Genomic DNA, 21025 nt, shown 5'->3' with positions numbered 1-21025 from the left:
CAGAAACAACAGGATATTAAGGAATCACTATTTTGTTGACTTCTCTTAAATCATTCACGAATCGGTAAATCTTATCCCCTGTTCCATCGCCCCGTTTTAGGATGGGGAGAATGGGGCTATTGCATACATTAAAGAAACTTCCTCAACAACTCCTGTACGTATCATGTTATCAATGATAGATATCAGCGCATCCTCAGCTTCCTTTGATATTTTATATTGCGGGATCCTCCTGAACCTGTATGTGTACTGGGGAAATGTCCATTCTCCCCACATCTGTGTCAGCAGTAGCCCAAACACATGAAGGAACAGAATCAAGGTCCGAACATAAAGAACAATTATATTGTTTAGGCAAGTGCCTTTTCCACAAAAATGACACGTACTCCAGATGGGGAACAATGTATAGTAGTATGGAAATATTTCAAAAGGTCGAGTCCCATCAGATTATCTGGAGCATGTGGGGGAAGTAAAAAGGGGGCTGTAGTAATGAAATTCTTAACCCGCAAAGGTAGTTTTTGGGACACAGGGCTAGGAGTTAGTGTTCCATCAAATCCTTTTGATGTAATTACTTGGCCAGACAAGGGTGTCCCAGGGACCAGTTTCTGAGATATCGCACTACGTGTCGCCCCTGTATCCACAAACAATTTCAGATCCTGCCCAAGTATGGTGGCTGTTATATAGGATTATGACTGATCTACGGATATCTCAACTGGTCCTCCTTGTCCTACTCTGTCCTAGGCGAAATGTGTTCCCACAGTTTCCTCTGATTCCCAATCCTCCTTAGAATATTGATTATGTCGTTGATCAAAATAATTTCCTCACCTATTTGTCTCTGGAGCTTGAACCTGCTGTGGCTGCTGTCAGGGAGCTGAAGTCCCTACACTACCATTCATTTTTCTCCTTCCTCTCCCACCGGCAGCTAAAACAGGACATTCGGAACACCAATGTCCCTTCTCCCTACAATAAGCACATTGATCCGGCCCTAGTGGAGTTTGTCTATACGTTGGCCCTTCTGGAGGTGCTTGTCTATAATTCTGACCATCATTTTGACCGCAGCCTCGACCTTAAGGTTTATAGGCCTGGACCATCTTCACCTTAGTTTTCAATTCTTTTAGTTTTCCTTCTTTTCGTTCTTGCTCAGTGATCACCTGATTCTGATAATACTGAGCCATATCTAATATAGCTTTCGGGGTTACTGAATCCCATGTACTCTCAGAATTTTTTAAGCGAACCGATATTTCAGGAAGTAAATTTCCCTCAAATCGATCTACAAATAAATGTGCACCAGAAAGTGTAGATGTATCTTGCCCGCTAAAATCGTAGAACACTTCCTCAAAGCGAGTAAAGAAATCAGGGACGGCCTCGCCCTGTTTTTGTTTACAAGCAGTGAGAAGAGCCCAATCTATTTTTCTTGCTGGGACTATTGTTTTTATATAAGTGAGTATGTTTCCAGGAAGATCCAGTATGAGCTGATTAGGTTTCTTACCAGTAGTACAAAAGGGGGTGGTGATGGACGGAGCATCCGAACCAATCAAACACTCACACCCAGTCAAAAGATCTGGGTTGAATCCATCACCGTTCTTTAGCCCACTCTGCCACCCCAGTTCAGACATGGCTATATGCAAATCAGTCTGGCCCTGTGCCTCATGGGAACAGTCCAGCCCGAACTGCCAAGCCATGCCTTCCCTGGACCGGAAACAAGCTTCCGAGGACCGGTTTCTGGCATTACAGCCGTCTTCAGCCCGGCTTGCTTGAACCCAGTGGCAAAGTGAGCAAGGGACTCACATCTGAGCATACCCTGCCACACTTATGGCAGCCAAAAGTAGTACAAAAGGGGGTGGTGATGGACGGAGCATCCGAACCAATCAAACACTCACACCCAGTCAAAAGATCTGGGTTGAATCCATCACCGTTCTTTAGCCCACTCTGCCACCCCAGTTCAGACATGGCTATATGCAAATCAGTCTGCCCTGTGCCTCATGGGAACAGTCCAGCCCGAACTGCCAAGCCATGCCTTCCCTGGACAGGAAACAAGCTTCCGAGGACCGGTTTCTGGCATTACAGCCGTCTTCAGCCCGGCTTGCTTGAATCCAGTGGCAAATTGAGCAAGGGACTCACGTCTGAGCATACCCTGCCCCACTTATGGCGGCCAAAAGTAGTACAAAAGGGGGGTGGTGATGGACGGAGCATCCGAACCAATCAAACACTCGCACCCAGTCAAAAGATCTGGGTTGAATCCATCACCGTTCTTTAGCCCACTCTGCCACCCCAGTTCAGACATGGCTATATGCAAATCAGTCTGACCCTGTGCCTCATGGGAACAGTAGCAGCTGATAGGGATAGGAAGCCTGGTAAGAAACCTAAGCGGTACAAAAGGGGGTGGTGATGGACGGAGCATCACCACCCCCTTTTGTACCGCTTTGGCTGCCATAAGTGTGGCAGGGTATGCTCAGACGTGAGTCCCTTGCTCACTTTGCCACTGGATTCAAGCAAGCCGGGCTGAAGACGGCTGGAATGCCAGAAACTGGTCCTCGGAATCTTGTTTCCGGTCCAGGGAAGGCATGGCTTGGCAGTTCGGGCTGGACTGTTCCCATGAGGCACAGGGTCAGACTGATTTGCATATAGCCATGTCTGAACTGGGGTGGCAGAGTGGGCTAAAGAACGGTGATGGATCAAATCCAGATCTTTTGACTGGGTGTGAGTGTTTGATTGGTTCAGATGCTCCGTCCATCACCACCCCCTTTTGTACCGCTTAGGTTTCTTACCAGGCTTCCTATCCCTATCAGCTGCTACTATGTCACCCCAGTCTCCTTCCAAGTCAACAGCATGATCCTGTTTCCGGGTAAGTCGCCACATATCTGGTGGCAGGATCATACCAAAAAACATATCACTATCTGCTAAGGTGATAATACAAGAATCAATGGCTGCCTGTACATCATCCTAAAATCTTCTAGGATGTCTGGTAAAGAGGCTTTTAAAGTGAGTACATCTGTACTTTTTTTTTTTAACAACTCTTTTTATTGACAAATCGCATAAAAGACACAGCACTCCGTACCCCGGAGGAACTGCGGCAAGTACAGTACAGCATAATCAGCGATTCAGTTTACAGTCAAATACATACCCTGACCCCAAACCCCCTCCTCCAACCTCCCTGGCCCACCCCCTCCCCTACCTACCCTCTGCACAGCGTCTCTCCAGCACTGTACAAAGTGTACATACATTACAACAGTGTATATAACATCTCCCCCATGTGCCCATCACACCCGCCCCTCCACATCTCTTATTGGTGCCGGAGGTTCCAGCCACAGACCCCTGTAGTCCGCCCATCTTTTCCATATTTTATAATGCTTTGTGGGGCAGCCTCTGGCTTCGAATATTGGTCGCTCCAATCCCATACAAAAATCAAGGCCTTTTTTCCACACAACCACTTTGGTAGCTCTGGGGTCCTTCCATGCCTGAGCCACATCCCTCTTTGCCACTGTAAGGCCCAGTAGGAGTAGGTGACTCTTATAAATGTTACCCCCCACCCCTTCGCGGAAATGAAGTAGGCCTAATTTTGGGGTACGAGGGAGGTCCCATCCCAGCACTTCCGATAGACAGTCCCACACCCCGGTCCAAAATCCTACCAGACCAGCACAGTCCCACAGTGTATGTAGAAAATTGCCCATGTCATGACTACATCTCAGACACGCTGGGGACTCAATCAGGCCTGCCCTCCACAGTTTCTCCCTAGTATAGTAAGCACGATGTAAGTACTTAAACTGTATTAAGCGCAGGCGCGTGGCGAAAGCCGCTCCTCTGGGGGACTCAAGGGCTTCTCGCCAATCTTCCTCCTCCAGCTCCCCCACATCTCTCACCCAGTGATCCCGCAGTGTCTGTAGATTGGAAGAGCAGTGTGTAACTAGTGTCTGATATATACGGGATATTTTCTTGTCCCCCAGGTCCCCCATGAACACCTTCGCCTCTATTGGGCTGAATTCGGGCAAGGTGTCTAATCGGCCCAGAGCTGAGTTAACCTGTCGGAACCATTGCGATGGAATTAGGTATGGATGATTCTGTAGTTGGTATAACATGCAGGGAAGGGCGACCATCTTAAAAATGGCCGACCTGCCATAGATGTTGAGGGGCATACGGGACCAACACTTCATATCTTGTTGTACCTTATCCCACACCTGGACAATATTGCGTTCCCAAGTTATTGCCGGCGAGACCGTCAAGAACACCCCCAGGTATTTAAGACCTCCAGCTGCGATCTGTAGTGTCGATGCCCACTGCCCGATCTCCATACGGTCACCCAGCATCCAGAGCGTGGATTTCCGTGGGTTTAGGTACAATCCTGAAACCTCTCCAAAAATTCTCATTATCTCCAGAACCCTAGGCCCGGACCTATTCACATTTGTAAGGAAAAACAGAACATCGTCCGCATATAATGCAATTCTGTCCTAAGGGCCTGCCTCCCATTCGAAGCCCCGTAGCTGCGCATCCATCTGGACCCATGCGGCTAACGGCTCCATAGCAAGAGCAAACCGGTACGGCGAGAGGGGGCATCCCTGTCGGGTGCCTCGCCCTATCGGGAAGGCCGCTGATGTTGCTCCCGCCACCCTCACTGAGGCTGTCAGATCGGTGTAAAGCAGCCGTATATATGACATAAAACGTGGCCCTAGATTGAGATGTGGAAGGAGCGCGAACAGGTAAGTCCAACTTAGAGAGTCAAAGGCCTTGTCAATATCGGCCAATAGCAGCACCGCCTGATCCCCGGTCTTACCCATCGCCTCCACCGCCACAGGCGCGCGTCTGATGTTATATCTCGTCGCTCTATGAGGCATAAATCCGGCCTGATCTGGGTGGATCAGTTCCGTGATATATGGGAGGAGTCGATTCGCAAGCGCCTTGGCCAATATTTTGGCCTCAATGTTTAAGAGGGAAATCGGTCGATAGGACTCGTGTCGGTCTGGGGGCCGTCCAGGTTTACAGAACACCACGATTTCTGCATGCCTCCAGTCTGCTGGCAGAAGGCCATCCTCTCTCGCCGCCTCCAGGGCAGCCTTGTAATGCATTCCTAGTTGGAGGTGGTATCGTTTGAAAAATTCGCTTGGAAACCCATTAGGCCCTGGGGCTTTACCGGTATTAAGTTCCCCCAGGGCTGTACCCAACTCCTCAGCCGATAACGGAGCCTCAAGACGTTCTCGTACGTCTTCCGGGAGCGTGCGGGGTGGAAGGTCAGCTATGAATTTGTCGACGTCCGACGCAGGAAGATATTCCTGCGGAGCATATTGGGCCACGAAGTAGTGTGCGAAGCTCTCTGCCAAGTCCCTCGGGGCCGAAAGTGAGGCCCCAGTTTCATCCCTGAGACCTGGCAACACCTGTGCCTGAAATGTGTTTTGGCAGAGTCTATGAAGCATTGTACTGGACTTGTCGCCCCACTGATAAATTCTGCTCCTTGTTGCCAGCCATACTTGTCGAACCTCATCTAGTATTAGGGACGCATATGATTGCTGCACCAGGAGGCGCTGTCCCACCTCCTCCTGATGTCCCGCCGCTCCGCATTGGGTCTCCAACAATTCTACGGCCGCTGCGGCCTTCACTAGCTCCTCTTTCCGTTTCCGGCGCGCTGCTGCGCACCAGGCAATATCCAAACCGTCCTCGCGTCAGACATGGTGCCCAAGTTCTCTTCCCAGTAATGAGCAATAGCCTCCCCCATCTGCTGCTGGTAGGCTTCCTGCTGTAAATTCCAAGCTGAGCGGCGCCATCGAAATGGCTGCTTCCCTTTGGCTAGGGTAATATCTGTCGTGACTGGAGAGTGATCCGACAGCCCACGTGGTAGGATGGACGCCGAGGTAACCCTCTTCACAACGGCAATAGGAACAAAAATATAATCAAGTCTTGAAAACGAGTTGTGCACCGCTGAGACATATCAATATTCTCGTTCATGTGTGTGGAGATAGCGCCAAGTGTCCACCCATCCCATGCCCTGTACCATGTTACTCAGTTTGGTGGGAGTTTCTGCAATGGGGTCCCCCCCGGGCCTGAACCGATCGAGTCGGCATTGCATAACATTGTTCCAATCACCTCCGATCACTGCCAGCCCCTCCGGGATCTCTGCCCATATTGTAAACAGTTTCTCAATCAATGCCCACTGTAGTGGAGGCGGGGCGTATACACTCCCAATTATCAGCGGCTCCGTGCCCAGCATCCCTTGTATGAAAACATATCTACCCTGTGGGTCAATCCATTGCTTTGTGTGGGCATAGGACAATCTGCGGTGCACCAGAATCGCCACCCCTCGAGAACCCCTCGTAAACCCTGCATGATAGACCTGGTCATAACCGTACCTCTGCAGGCTGAGTGCTTTATTGCCCAGCAGGTGTGTCTCTTGCAGCAATAGAATGTCTGCTTTTTCCCTTTCCCCCAGCCTTAGTACTGCGCCTCTCTTAATCTTATCAAGCATGCCCCGCACATTCCAACTCATCACTTTCATTGAGGCACTAGTGGGCCTCAGCTCGGAGTATTCAGCCACCATCCAGGCGCAAGCATAACATCAGGCATAGTAATGGGCATAGTGGGCATGGACACACCAACAGCATTGTTCGAGACAGCCATGTGCAGTGCAACTCCCCCCCCATCCCTCAACCTTCTGTCTCCCCCCCTTCCCCCTTCCCCCTTCCCCCTCCCCCCTCCCCCCAAGACACCCAACTCAGCACCCACTTCCCCAACTCCTCCTCAACTCCCCAGCCTCCCCCCCATACCTCAGCAACAACATTGAAGCACCTGTCACGGCATAGGATATCCCCAGCCCCCAACGGGAGGCCGGAGACCATCTATCCCAATGGATCCCCATGAACAGCCCACCCAAACCCCAACCAACCCCCCCGAAAACGAACTCTAATCAAGGGGGAAACCATCCGCCCTTAATACAGCACCCCCCTCCCATAACCGCCACCTTTATCAAACAAAGTCCCAATCATTCAGCAGTTTCTGTCCGCCCCTCCTGACAGATCCACCATCACGTCTCAGCACAACCCCATCCTACCAGGTACCGCAGGAGCTTATATCTGACACCACTCCACCAGGTATAGTTCAATCGTTCAAGGATCAGTCTGTGGTGGGTCAGGAGCCTTCTGCTTCTCATCCGCCGCCTCTCTTGAAGTGGGACCCCTCCTAGATCTGGACCTCCAATTGCTTGTGCTCCGTGAACGTCGGGGGGGGGTCTGCTTTCGTGCCCCGCTCGAAGAGGAATCCGAGTCTCGGCCCGGCGCAGTATGCGCTCTCACGTTCACCGTCTCATCAGTCCAGTGGAACACCTCCTCAGGAGTATCGAAGAAGAGCGTACGGGACTGGTACACCACACGTAAGCGGGCCGGATATAACAATGCATAGGGGAGCTTGAGATCTCACAGTCGTGCCTTGGCCGCTGTAAAGGATTGTCTCTGTTGTTGTACAAGCCGAGTGTAGTCCGGAAAAATCAGGATCCTTTGATTTTCGCACATGAGGGGTTCCTTCGCTCGTGCTTGTCGCAGAATGGTGTCCCGGTCGTGATAGTTCAGCAATTTAGCAATCACCGGTCTTGGGCGCGCTCCCTCTGGCGGCCTCTGCGTGAGCGCTCTATGCGCACGCTCTATCACAAAGCATTTGGAGAAGGAGTCTGGTGGGAGCCAACCTTCCAGCCACTGGGTCAAGAACCTCTCCATGTTGCCCTTCTCACAACCCTCCGGGAAGCCCACAAATCGCAGGTTGTTCCGCCGGGCCCGCCCTTCCCCATCCTCCGCCCGGAGTGCCAGGCCTTTCTGGATCCCCTCCATGGCGGCCACCTTCCGCTTCAGGATTACCACATCGTCTTCCACACCCGAGATCCGTGCTTCCGCCTCCGTGATGCGGGCAACTGCATTCCGCAGGTCCTAGCGTAGTAGTGTAACATCCGCTCCCACAGTGCCAATCTTTGCATCCAACATGTCCCGGGATTAGGTTATCGCCGCCATAAGTGCTGCATTGTCCTGCCCGAGCCCTGTTGGCCTCCAGTGGCCCCGGCACCTCCACTCGGTCCCGTGAATTTGTCTATGGGACCCTGCTTCGAGGTCCCACCTCCACTCCCACCTCTAGTCATCGTAGACCGTGGCTGGGGTACTGGTCTTGGGATGCACTGCCCGGGCTCCGGAATATCTTTACCAGCGCTGCCAATACCACGACTGGTGCTCGATTTGCCGGGCAACGTCTCCAGGATCAATCAAGTGCAGATGGGTTGCCTTGTCACCTCTCCGCTTCCGTCTCTGAGGGCCCCCCTGCGACCTCCACCAGGAGCCCCGTTCAGCGCCCCGGGTAAGTCTCTGCGTGAACCACTAGGATCCTTCTGGCCCAGAGATGTGCGGCGCCCACCACACCCGATGTGAGCTCTACAGCTGCCTCACTCGGAGTCCGACCTGACTCCCGTCCTCGTAATTCCAATGGCAGGGTATGGGTAGTGTCGTCGTGGGTGGTACCCTCCTTCCGCTCAGGCCGCACTCTGGACCGCCCGGCCCTACCACAGCAAGGTCCGGCACCACCAGGCCCTTTGGGGTCAGAGTCAAGCCACAAATCACCAGCCCCTATGAACGCTCCTCAAGCTCCTTCGCCACAACTCCACGCTCCGGGCCCTTTCTCCAGCAGCAGTCAGCCAGTGGGGCAATATAAACTTGTGTCCCCCTCAAGGGCTATCGCCGGTTATACTCCACCAGGTACCAGCCAGCATCCCCACCGAGGACCTACTTTCTTTGTAGCGCCAGATCAGGGCAGCCGCCTCCTGGGTCTCTCCCCGGTGCCTCCAAAATTTAATCCCCGGCTCCACATGTGCTGCCAGGCCCGACCTCTCCGCGGCCCCTGCAGCCCAGCCGCCGTGCAGGGGATCCTGGTACCCCACCAATGGTTACTACCAGCTCCTGAGGGCGGGAGACTCCGTGTGGGTCGCCAGGAAAGTTTGGGGCGCCCCCGGGCCCAATCGCAATGTCCGCGGCCGCCCGCGGCACCTCCGGCCCGGGAAGCACCAAAATCGAGGCCCCGGCTTGTCGGCACCCAGCTAGGCCGCAGCACGATCTCCGCCGCCGCCTGCCACCGGGAAGTCCCAGCACTCGGAGAAAGTCACCGGAGGGTCCCTGGGCCAAGCGGCACCCCAAACTGCTGTTCCAGGCAGCGGCAAGGGCTGGGGGGATAGGATATTAGGCCAGATTATTTACGGGCAGGACGGAGCTCTCTCAGGCAGCGTCCGACATGCGAGCCCGCTAAGCCACGCCCCCCCACATCTGTCCTTTTCCAGGGCGTATATATCCAATTGTACAAAAAATGGGCTCTAGCATCAGGACTATTGGGGTCATGATTATGTACATTCCCTCTTCCAGGAATGAACTGTGGTACAGCTTCCCTCATAGGTGTTATTCAAGTAGAGGAAGATAGTTCATTAGGATATCCAATTATCGTTGCTATGGCAGTGTTAATCCTACTTACAGGGAAGGCTCCTATCTGACACTGTCGATTTAATAGTTCTAACATCATCAGGGCCATTCTGTCCTGTAGTCATCTACCATTGGACCATAAGTTGATGAGAAAGTTTATTTATGAGACAGAGAAGCTCGCCCTCAGAAAAATCCTGTATCTGATCTTTCATTTCTCCTACTTCCATTTCTAAATCACTCAACCAATTTAATACCATCAACCTTATCACATCCTGACGTTATTGAGATACAGTAGAATGAAGAATACGAGGAGCCAGGACAGATACAGAAAGTACAGGATAATCAGTCATTTCAGGTGCAGTGGCCTGGGATGGAGGTGCAGTGGCCTGGGATGGAGGTGCAGTGGCCTGGGATGGGGGCGCAGTGGCCTCGGATGGAGGCGCAGTGGCCTGGGATGGAGGGGGTAAGAGATGTACCAGAAATGGTTGGAAAATAGGGAGCTGGACAACCGCGGGCAAAGGAGGTCGAACCGGAGGTACAGGAGGAACAACATTTGGTGGTCCAGGGGGAAGAGGTGTTAAATTCCTTTTTCTCCTGAACTTCCTTATCCTTCAGTTCCTTATACTTCTGATACTGTCTTCCTTTCCTGTTTCCTTTGTACCTTCTCTGACTTGAGCTGTCTCTCCTTTACTTCTTTCCTCCACATACGCAAACTGCTAAACATAGCTGGCCTAACTTTCTTTAAAAACAATGGTTTCTCTAAATACTCGAGTTTGTGAGGGTCCATTGTCCCCTCTAATGGCCATTGCAACTGGGGATCCCCTTTTTTATATTTGCTCCACAATGCATATACAGAATGGAACAAATACCATATTTGATGTACATTTCAAAATTCGGCATACCTTTTGGTGCGCCGGCTGACTTGCTTCCAAAATGCTCTCCTTAACGCAGCAGCAACAACAAAACTTCCAAAGCGTACTAAATACAGGCATGTTATATAAGATATAAAAAAATATTCTCACATTACTTGTAAAGAAAAATGATAGTCAAAACAAAATAGCAAGTTCCAAAACAGATTCTAAGGCCTAGATGTAGGTAATTTTATTTTACCACTTCTTAAATACCGAATTTTACCGATTTGGTATTTAAGAAGTGGTAAAATAGAGGGGGGGGAATGTAGGTATTACAGATTCGGTAAATACCGAATCGCTAAGATTCGGTATTTACCGATTCTGTAAATACCGATTCGGTAATGCCCATTGATTCCTATGGGCATTGAAGCCCATAGGAATCAATGGGCATTACCGAATTGGTATTTATAGAATCGGTAAATACCGATTCCAGCAAGGGTGCAGGGGGTGTCACTTGGACACCCTCTAGCACCCCAAATACAGGCATGTGTGCCATGTGGCACACAGACATGCCCTAAGGGCATGTCTGTCTGTCACATGGCATAGGTGTGCATGCACACATGTGCAAGCACACCAGGATTCGGTATTTTACCACCCAATTGGATTGGGTGGTAAAATACCGAATCTGAAAGGCCTTTGGGACTCAGAAGAGTCCCACCTACATCTAGAAGTTACCGAATCGGTACTTTACCGATTCGGTAAATTTACCGAATCGGTAAAATTGGCCCCCTACATCTCAAAAACCCATTTACCGGTCGGTAACGGCCGAAATCGGCCGTTACCGGCCTGTAAATGGCCACCTACATCTGGCCCTAAATTCCAAGCAAATTCCGAACGGATACCAAACAAATGCAAGGCAAATACAAAACAAATTCTAACCAAATGAACCGGTTCAATACAGATTTACCTTATGTGTAGTCTTCGACTCCCACCTGTCGATCCTCCCTGATCCAAAAGAATGACCATCCGAGAGCCCCAGTTAAGGCCAGCAACTGCTAGGAAGATCAGAGTCGGAGAGCTTTTTGGACCACGAGCAACACTAGTCCCTTTAGGAACTTAGCGAAGTTCGTCTTACCGCCCCGATCTTCTCCCCTGGTCCGACTGCAAGCCCTTGATGGAGTCCCACGTTGGGCGCCAAATTGTGGAGCGGATTACCAATAACTCACTGGTGCAGGGTCACCACTTTGTCCACGGGTTCTTAACAAGTAAGGAGGAATCGACACTGGAGCGAAATTCAAACCATAGGTCATTTATTAGCATTCATGAATAGGCTACCTCATATGACAAGCATCATAGAGATACTCAAGGAGAGAGCACCCTGAGCAATGTTTATATGGGTTTTTATAGCAAAGATCACGAGCAAGGGTTGCCCAGAGGTAAATAGAGCTTTGGGAAGAACACACAAATGAAACAATTGGTAAGAATCAACAGCCTTGGTGCCTTGTGTAACTGTTGCGTCCTGAAGCTGCACAACAAGATAGGCTATCTGTGTAAACTTTATCTAAGGCTTTACCATTGTTTAAAAAAAAACATGCAGACACCAGCTGTTCTTTTGTGCTGAGTTTGCATGTATACACAGCCTACAATGCCCCACTCTAGATTCTTTACCAATGTTTATGCAGGTGCGGTGTCAAGGAGAGAGCCAGACTGAAAGCAGGGCAGTGAAAAATGAGAGAATCAGATTTTACATTTCAACAAAATGTTTAAGTCTTGTGTAATTATTATATCTGTGCTGGGTTTTCTGATCTGAGATTTAGAATAATGTTGGTCAGTTTCTTGGTGAGGACTGTCATTGAACCTGGATTGGGGCGGATGTAAACATTTATCAGAGTTAGACTCTTTAACCAGCCATTGGCAGTTGTAAGCAAAGTACCTACTACTTGCAGCCCTGAGGCGTTGCTCTCTTGTTCCCAAGAATGAATTGCACTGTTAGCCGACACTTAAATCATAGGCCTCCACTGCTGCAGCTGAAATTCCGTTGTTTAAATGCAGGTATGTGGTGGTATGTATCCTTCTAGTTGATATGCCATCTGTATCCAAGTCTCTTGTAGTAGGATGATTTGAAAGGAGCGTAAATAGGATGTAGTTACCTGGTCGCCCAGTTCGTTAGCCAGTCCATTGATATTCCAAGAGCATATCTTGAGTGGGCTTTCTGAATGTGCGTTATGGAGGCTACTTTGTCACCTCAGCAGCTGGGTTGAGTTCAAAGTCCCTGGCAGCCATGCCCATTTTTCTGCTCCTTCAGAGCCCAAGGTTTGGTTTTGTGGCCACCCTTTGTGTCCAATGTTTGGGATGCCGGTGTTTTACTTCCGGGAGACCTCTTCAAAAGTCAACCTAGAATTTGGGCCCCCTACCTTTGTATTATCTTCAATGCAGTACTGAGGGGCATGGAGGTTCCCTGTACTTGGCTTGGAGCAGAGATAGTCCCAATTTTCAAGACGGGCTCTCCTCTGCTCCCGGCCAACTACAGGCCAATTAGCCTCATCGATGTCCCACAAAAAATCTTTGCTCGGCTGATTTTAGATCGCCTTCAGGACTGGTTGGAGGAGCACGCAGTTCTCAGCCCGTATCAGGCTGGGTTCAGGCGAAACACATCCAACATGGATCAAATCTTCCGCCTAATATTACTATTCTGGAAAACGCCGAAGATAGAGGGTGGCAGCCTCTACATGGTGTTTGTGGACCTCCTGCTGATAAGGTTGCATGAGGTAAATTTCACGCAGGTCAGATGTGGGAGGGAAGGGGCGCTATCATCCAGGTTCCCTGTAAGTAGGGGGGTGAGGCAGGGGTGCGTTTTAGCACCTACCCTGTTTTGCCTCTATGTAAACGGCGTAATTGCTCATTTGGATGGTGTACCTAATAATGACGCGCCGAGGCTTGCAGGCAGCAGGGTGCTGGCGATAATGTTCGCAGACGACACCATGCTGCTCTCAAAGTCTCCCAAGGGGATACAGCGTGTGCTGGATGGGTTCGAGGATTTTTGCAAATGCCGTGGTTTGCAGATTAACGTTGACAAAACGAAATGTGTGATCTTCAATCCACCGGCATCTACCCGCTATAATCTCAGCTTGGGCAGAGTGCATTTACAAAGGGTTACGACCTTTGAGTACTTGGGGGTAACCTTAAATGAAAACCTGTCATGGGGCCCCCAACAAGTAAAATCGCAAATGAAACTGGCCCAGCTTGCAGGGGGAATTCTCAGGCTCTCCAACACATCGACATTTAAACCCATTAAACCACCGCTGGAGATTTACAAGACCCAGGCGAGGGCTGCAATCCTGTATGGGGGGAGATGTGGGGGCACTCTTGCAGGCCTGAAATCGCCAAAACTGAAAATAAATTTATCAGACAGCTCCTGGCACTCCCACAAAGTACACCGCTTTTACCATTGAGGCTGGACTTGGGGCTGAGACCAATCGAAGTCGAAATAGCACTTAAACCCCTTAGGTTCTGGCATAGGCTCTGGACCACAACAGAGCTCCAGTTTTACAGGTTAGAACTGAAGGAAATTCTACATTATCATAGTGCAGCAAAAATACCGTGGCTTATGTTTTTAAAGCAGGAATTCTTAAGATTGGGATTGCCTGTCGTGTGGTATGATCCAGAAAGGACCTGCCATGAGGTTACACGCAAGTCGCTAACCAGAATTTTTGTCGATGATAAACTCTTTGCTGCTCTGTCTAGCCCTCAAGCTGGCACCCTGACTACTTCTTTTTCTATATTTAAAGATTTCTACCTTTTCGAGGATTTTATGGATGTTATCTACCCTATTGCATCGAGGAAACTTTACCTACAATGGCGATATGGCACTTTACCCCAAAGAGCTTTTACGAGCAAATGGTCAGCCTCTACCATAAAAAAATGCCCTGGCTGCAGCTGTATTTCAGGAGAGGAACTTCATGTACTCTTCTTCTGCCCAGCATACAGCAAACCCAGGAACTACTGGCTAGTTCCTTTATGCAAAAATTTGGGTTTCACACAGTGTACATATGCTTTTAGAGTTTTAAAAACCGATATCTCCAGTCGCATTGTTTTTGCAGTCTCACGGTTCCTGCTAGCCATGTGGACTAAGCGCAGACGCTTGACTGGCAATGGATGTTAAGGTGTATTTGACATACTGTAAGCAGGCACCATTCTTCCATTATTGATTTTATAATACTGTGTTTATCTTAATGAATTGTGCCGATCCCATATGATTGAATGATTCTTCTACTATGGTTCTAATTTTAATATGTTTGCCATATTGAGAAGCTTGCCATTCTTTTATGATAGATTTTATTAATATTTTACTGTGTTTTCCTTAATCAATTTTATCACTGTTATTGTATTTACTTTTAACCTGCATCTTTTATGGCAAAAGCCGAAATAAAGATTCCTTGGTGAGGATGTTTAACTTAGTGCCTCTTTGGACCGAGTAACCAGCCTTGGCTGGGCTGTTAGACTGACCGCTTCCGACGGACTTCCAAGAATGTGTGGGTAACCCGGTGACTTGACAGGAGTGATGGAGATCCCCCACTGTTTAAAGATGTCCGCGTGTCCCAGGATTTTCGTGGCTCACAGCATGGTTAGCCATATTACTGTGGTTGCTTCATTGTTCAGGCCATACCCAGGCACAATTAACTCAATAGATGCAATCGCATGCAATGTAATTTCTTCCAGCAAGCCCCCTAGCTTGGATTAGCCTGAGGATATTACCATAATTTAAAATGTCAAATGAGCCTTTAGGCTTTTAATCTGGGTAGAATAATGTACAGACAGTTGAAATTTGTGGATGCCTTGTGTCTAGGCAGCCGTCTTGAGCTCTTTCAGGCGTTTTGATGGCCTTAATTGGGGGGGGTGGGGGGGGGAGAGCAGGGAATGTTGGGTTGAGTTAACTTGGTAAAAGAGGACTAGGCTGGTCAGAGGCTGTTGTTCCACTCTAGGGAAATGGACCACCTTAACAGCTTAGGATTCTCCCCTCTCATCTGCATGAGCCATCTGAGAGGCCTGGGGTCAGTTTGAACAAGAAAGTGAGTCCCAAACAAATATAGTCTCAACTTTATCAGGGATCAAACCACAGTAAAAACCTCTCTTTCTATGGCACTTCACCTCTGCTATCTGGAAAGAAGTCTCCTGCTAATAAATGGAACTCGCTGATCAAGTCCTTCTTTATTTGGCTGTGACAATACTGCCCCAATCCCTTGCTCTGAAGCATCAGTCTGCACCACAATTTATTTTGTGTAGTCAGAGGCCAGTAACACTGGTGCTGAACATATAGCAGCTTTCAGAGTGTCAAAAGCTTTCTGGTACTCTGGGGTCCAATCCATCTTTTTGGGCATCTTCTTAGAATTCAGTTCTGTAGGGGGTCCCAAAATGGTCCCATCATTTTGAAAAACATTCTTTAACACCCTGCCAGTCCAAGGAATGCCTTGACCTGTGTCTGGGTAACAGGAGCTGTCCAATCCAAAATAGTCTGGATTTTGGCTTGGAGACTCTGTGCATGGCCTCTCCCTACCAGGTGACGTAGGTGCACCACAAAACTCTGCCCTATTTGGCACTTACTTGCCTTAATAGTGAGGCTTGCCTGCAGCATGGCTTGGAGCACTTCCCTCGTGTGACTTAAGTGATCCCCCCAGGTAGAACTGTATACAGCTATATAATCCAGATAAGTTGCACTGAACTTCTCTAACCCAGACAAGACCCTGTTCACCAACCTTTGGAAGGTGGCAAGTGCATTCTTTAAGCCAAAGGGCATTGCCTTGAACTGATAATGTCCCTCTGGTGTGGAGAATGCTGACCTCTCCTTTGCTCCATCTGTAAGAGCAATCTGCCAGTAGCCTGAAGTCAAATCAAAAGTACTCCGGTATTTGGCAGCCCCTAACCTGTCAATGAGCTCATCAGTTCTAGGTATAAGGTAAGCATCAGTCTTTGTGACTGCATTCAGTCCTCTAGTCCACACAGAACCATAAATCTTTTGGTCCCCCCTCTGGATTAGTTTTGGGTACCAGCATCACTGGACTGGCCCCGGGACTTTCAGATGGTTCAATTACACCCAGCTCCAGAATCTTAGCTACCACAGCCTTAATGATGGCTCTGACATGGTCAGTCAACCTGTACAGTTTATTTTTCACAGCTAGGCTGTCACCAGTGTCAATGTGGTGCACACACCACTCAGTAATTCCTGCGGTCAAAGAGAAAAGGCCAGCAAACTGCTCCAGCACCTGCTTACAGTCTCTTTGCTGCTGGTCTGTTAACTTGAGAGAGAGTACAACTCCCTCCACTGACACATCTTGCACATTAGTGGAGAGGAGATCAGGCACTGGCTCAGTTTCTTCCTCCACTCCCTCATCAGTTAACAGTAACATGGTCATATCTGCCCTGTCATGGGGTGGTTTCAATCTGTTCACATGCAGGACCCAATGAGGGTTCCTGGGGGTGCCAAGGTCAACCTAATAGGTAACCTCACTCTTCTTTTCCAAGATTGGTTAGGGCCAACTCCACTTGTCATGGAGGGCCCGGGGAGCCACCGGCTCCAACACCCACACCAACTTTCCTGGAGTATGATCAGGCATAGTAGCTTTCTGATCATACCTGTGCTTCATGAGCTTCTAGCTAGCCTCCAGTTTTCTGCTTGCCATGTACATGTCCTCTGCCATTCTGGATCTTATAATCAAGCACATTGTCCTTTGCTTCCTTGAGAGGCTTCTCTGAAGACTCTCTCAAAATGCACAATTGCCCCCTCACAGGGTGTCCACACAACAACTCAAAGGGACTTTCTTATTATAGTGCTGGGGCCCCCATTTGGAGTTCCCCGGGTACCCCGTCTGCTTAAAAGACAGCCTATCCTCCGTATTATTGGAGGAAAAAATTTGAGTTGGGGCCAACTGCTTCAAGGGAATAAACTCCTCCCGTGGGACGTGTTGTATAATTCTATGCACCAAAGACTTGCAAGATTTAAGTTCTATCAGCTATCTAGTTGGGCCTCACATTTAGACAAAGAAGAAGCAGCTAATGTAGAACATGAACTTTCTCTTCTCGGTCTCTTATTCCAATGAAAGGCGGTGTCTAAATGGTATTGGCTTTTAATCCAGAGTGAACCCCCTTCAATACCAAGGGAGGAGTCCTGGAGAAAGGACCTGCCTTCGACCAACGTAACACACTTATGGCAAGTATTGATGCACACTTTATGGAATGTGGTCAAAGCTGCCTATCTTAAGAGGAACCATTTGTTCACACTCCACAGGGCATACTGGTCCCCGAAGAAGTTGGCTAAATTGGGAGGAGTTCATCGAAAGGTTTGCCGACGTGCGATTCTGATGATGCGGATGACTTGCATATGTGTTGGCAGTGTCCTTCTATCCAAGGCTTCTGACAGGAAATAGGTAAGATTTTTTCGGAGGTTTTTGGGCGAGAGAAAAAGGTAAGTTTGAGTCTGGTTATTTCTGGGGTCCTACAATGGGAGTGTGTTAGTTATAATTTGTCTAATTCACAGGCTTCTCTATTATTTGTGCTGGTTCTTCTGGCCAGACGTGAAATTTGCCTAAAATGGATTACTCCACAATCACCCGTAGGGTTAGAGTGGGTCGCCTCTGTTAGGCGTATTCATAAATTGGATCTGGCTAGTTTAGCAAGGAAAAGATGTAAAATATGGAGGATAGGGTTTGACACAATTTATATTGTTATTTTGTTATTTGACTTCACATTCACAAAAGTCGAATGATTATTAAGTAAATAAGTGTGTGAGGAGTTAGTGCATCTATTCTGTGGTGCTGAAGGGTATCCTCCCCTTACACTGATCTCCACTAGAACTTGGCATCTGGTTTTGTTGGATCCTCGGAGGGCCTAGTAACCGGAAAGTATCATTAAATATATACAGGGATCCATGAATAAACCTTTGCTTTGCTTAAAGATTTCTCACTTATTTATGTTAAATGAGGACAAAAAAAGAATTAAAAAAAAACATCTCAAAGGGACTGAACCCAATGCCTTTCTGTGGAACCTCCCTGTATACAAACAGTAAGCATGGGAGGAGAACATCCCATCCCCTCCTGAGTTTCTCAGACAACCCATTGATCATGCCCTTTGGGATCTTGTCAAACCTCTCAACTAGACCATTTGTTTGTGGGTGATAGGAGATGGTGAACTTGTTTTTGACACCACACTCATCCCACAAAGCAGTCAGATAGTTGGGCAGAAAGTTTGTGACCCCATCTGACACCACCTCTTTCGGAAAACCAACTCTAGTCAACACACTAAGCAGTGCTCTAGCGACTGCAGAAGCATCTATGGTTTTAAGATGGATTGCTTCAGGGTACCTCGTGGCATGGTCCACTACCACCAAGATATACCTATTACCTGATGCAGTAGGTGGGTCCAGGGGATCAACAATGTCCATCCCCACCCTTTCAAAAGGAACACCAACCACTGGTAGTGGTATTAAGGGAGCCTTTGTCTTGCCCCCTGCCTTGCCACTGGTCTGACAGGTGACACAGGAGCTACAAAACTCCTTTACCTTTTCAGACGTGTGGGGCCAGTAAAAATGGTTCAGCAACTGGTTCCAAGTCTTTGTCTGTCCCAAATGCCCTGCCAAGGGCATTTGTGTTCATCATGACACAAGGTCAGGATGAACTCTCTGTACTTCCGGGGGACCACCAACCTCCTGGTGGCCCCGTCCTTGAGGTATCTTCATAGTAGATTCTGTGAAACCCACTGCCATCCCTTTTTTCCTGCTTAGCGGCAATCCACCTCAAGCTCTCAAGGGTGGGATAGTCGCTCTGTCCCTTACCGAACTCCTCTCTGGAGGGTCCACCTGCTCCTGTCAATTCTGCCAAATCTGACATCTCTGGCAGAGATGGAGTCCGTCCCTCAGAGGTCAGTTCCTCCCCATCAGGGTTAGATTCTTCCTGCACTTCTGAAGTTCCCTGGCCTTGCTCCCCTAGGCCTAGTACCCTTGTCCTAAGATGCTTGGCTATTTGGTCCAGGGTCCAAGTGTCCAGCCTTTCCCTTCTGGATAGTCTGTGACCTTGTCTCAGCACATACCCACTCGGGGAGCTTTAATATTTTCATATGGAGAACTCTCGCCGCCTCTAACCACTCAAATGCTTCAAGCTCATTGCCCAGTAAACAGCGGACTGGGAGCACAGGAGACAGAGCTACCTTCATAGAGCCTGTCACACCTCCCCATTTCCCAATACACTACAGCCATCGGATGGAGTTTGGTAGTGCTGTCTGCATAGATACCCTGGTGAAACTCACCAGGTAGCAACCTCCCTGGGTCTCTGGTTGCCTCTACCTGAGCCCCATTAACTTTGGGCCACTGCCTGTACTTATCCATGTTTGGCAGTAAGGCAGCAAGGGTTGCTATACTCACCTGACCCAGGGACACTAAGGTTGCTTCTACCACCTGCCTACCCCTCTCTAGGGCACCACTTTCCACTCCCACACTTGCATTGACAATCTATGAGGATGGCCCTTTAGGGGGGGAGCTTCTTGGTGCAGTCAGCATTTCCCTTTTTGTGCACTGGCTGGTTACAGTCAAAGCACTTACCGCCTTGGAGGGGGGTCAAAGATGGTACTATTCTTTCCCTGACACCCCTTCTCTTTGAATTTGGGTTGGCTTGACCCTCTCCTCCTTGTTCAGGTTTTTGTGGGTCTTTGAAGGACTCCTTTTGTTTTTGAACTTCCTTTCCCTGGGCCTTCCCCTGAGCAGGGGCATGTGCTCCTTTCTACTGGTTACCCCCTGGTGCTGTGTGGAAACCCGGGTTCTCATCCACTCATCAGCTACCTGGACCAGTGCTCTAGGACTAGACCGCTTTGAGTCCACTAGGTACTGTCATAACTTCTCTTCAGCACAATGAATCAAAACGTGCTCGCTCAAAAACAAATTTTACAATCCCTCATATGTGTCAACATTGTTACCAACAATCCAGCCTTTCAGTGCCTTCTGCAAGATGTCCAAAAAGTCTACCCATGACTTTGTATTCACTTTCTGGGTGTCTCTGAACTTCATCCTCTACTGCCCTAGGGTTAAACCATATTTCTCCACTAAGCATGCCTTCATCTGCTAGTATGATTCTGCATCTTCCCCACTCAGAGTCAGGAGCATATCCCTTCCAGCTACTGGAATCAACTCCCACAGGAGTGCACCCCAGTACTTAGAGTGGGCCCTACTCATTCTAAGGCCCTCTCAAAGGTTGCTAGCCACTTATCAATGTCATCCCCCTCTGTGTACTTGGGTACTATACCCTTGAGAAGTTGTGCTCAGATCCACCACCCCATGTCATCTCAAACTCTTCATCATTTTCACTGCCACCATTTCTTTTTATCGCCTCCTCTCTTTCCCGCTTCTTCAAAGCCAATTCCAGTTTCCTCCGCTCCAAAGCTATCAAATCTAATTGGGCGCTAAGCGGTCTCTCTGCAAGGAACAGTGGTGGTTCCTGAGTAGGGGACCCTTTCTCCCTCCCACCATCTGGAATCATATCGCTGACACTGGAAAAAATGGAAGAGGCACCATCCTCACCCCCTCTTGGGAGAGGTTGGGGCTTCAGGGACTTAAGCAACCCTGCCTTCCTAATCATGTTGGAAGCAGGCAGCCCCCCCCCCAAGCATACACTGTACCCTAAGATAGATCAGCCATCCTGAACTGTGACAGTTTAGACAGGTCCAGCTCCAGCCCCATGGTTCACTAGTTTTGGGTCACAACAACTAGGCTCAACAGAC

At 49.1% G+C, this 21025-nt stretch overlaps 1 protein-coding gene across 10 annotated transcripts in view; it reads left to right on the top strand.

Moving 5' to 3' along the window:
* LOC144829392 (uncharacterized) overlaps window positions 1-21025 on the top strand; it is a 392836-nt gene that overhangs the window by 54032 nt on the left and 317779 nt on the right. For 7 of the 10 annotated variants that reach the window (XR_013610651.1, XR_013610653.1, XR_013610650.1 and 4 more), the window contains exon 2: window positions 17550-17688. The exons of the other annotated variants lie outside the window; for them this stretch is intronic. The gene's annotated coding sequence lies outside the window, so the exon portion shown is untranslated. The remainder of the gene's footprint in view (window positions 1-17549; window positions 17689-21025) is intronic. 10 annotated transcript variants of the gene reach the window in all.

Source organism: Lissotriton helveticus, chromosome 4_1 (assembly GCF_964261635.1).
Source record: "Lissotriton helveticus chromosome 4_1, aLisHel1.1, whole genome shotgun sequence".
Taxonomy (NCBI): domain Eukaryota; kingdom Metazoa; phylum Chordata; class Amphibia; order Caudata; family Salamandridae; genus Lissotriton; species Lissotriton helveticus.
The sequence above is the reverse complement of the archived record's forward strand: the minus strand, read 5'-3'. Positions and strand labels throughout refer to the sequence as shown.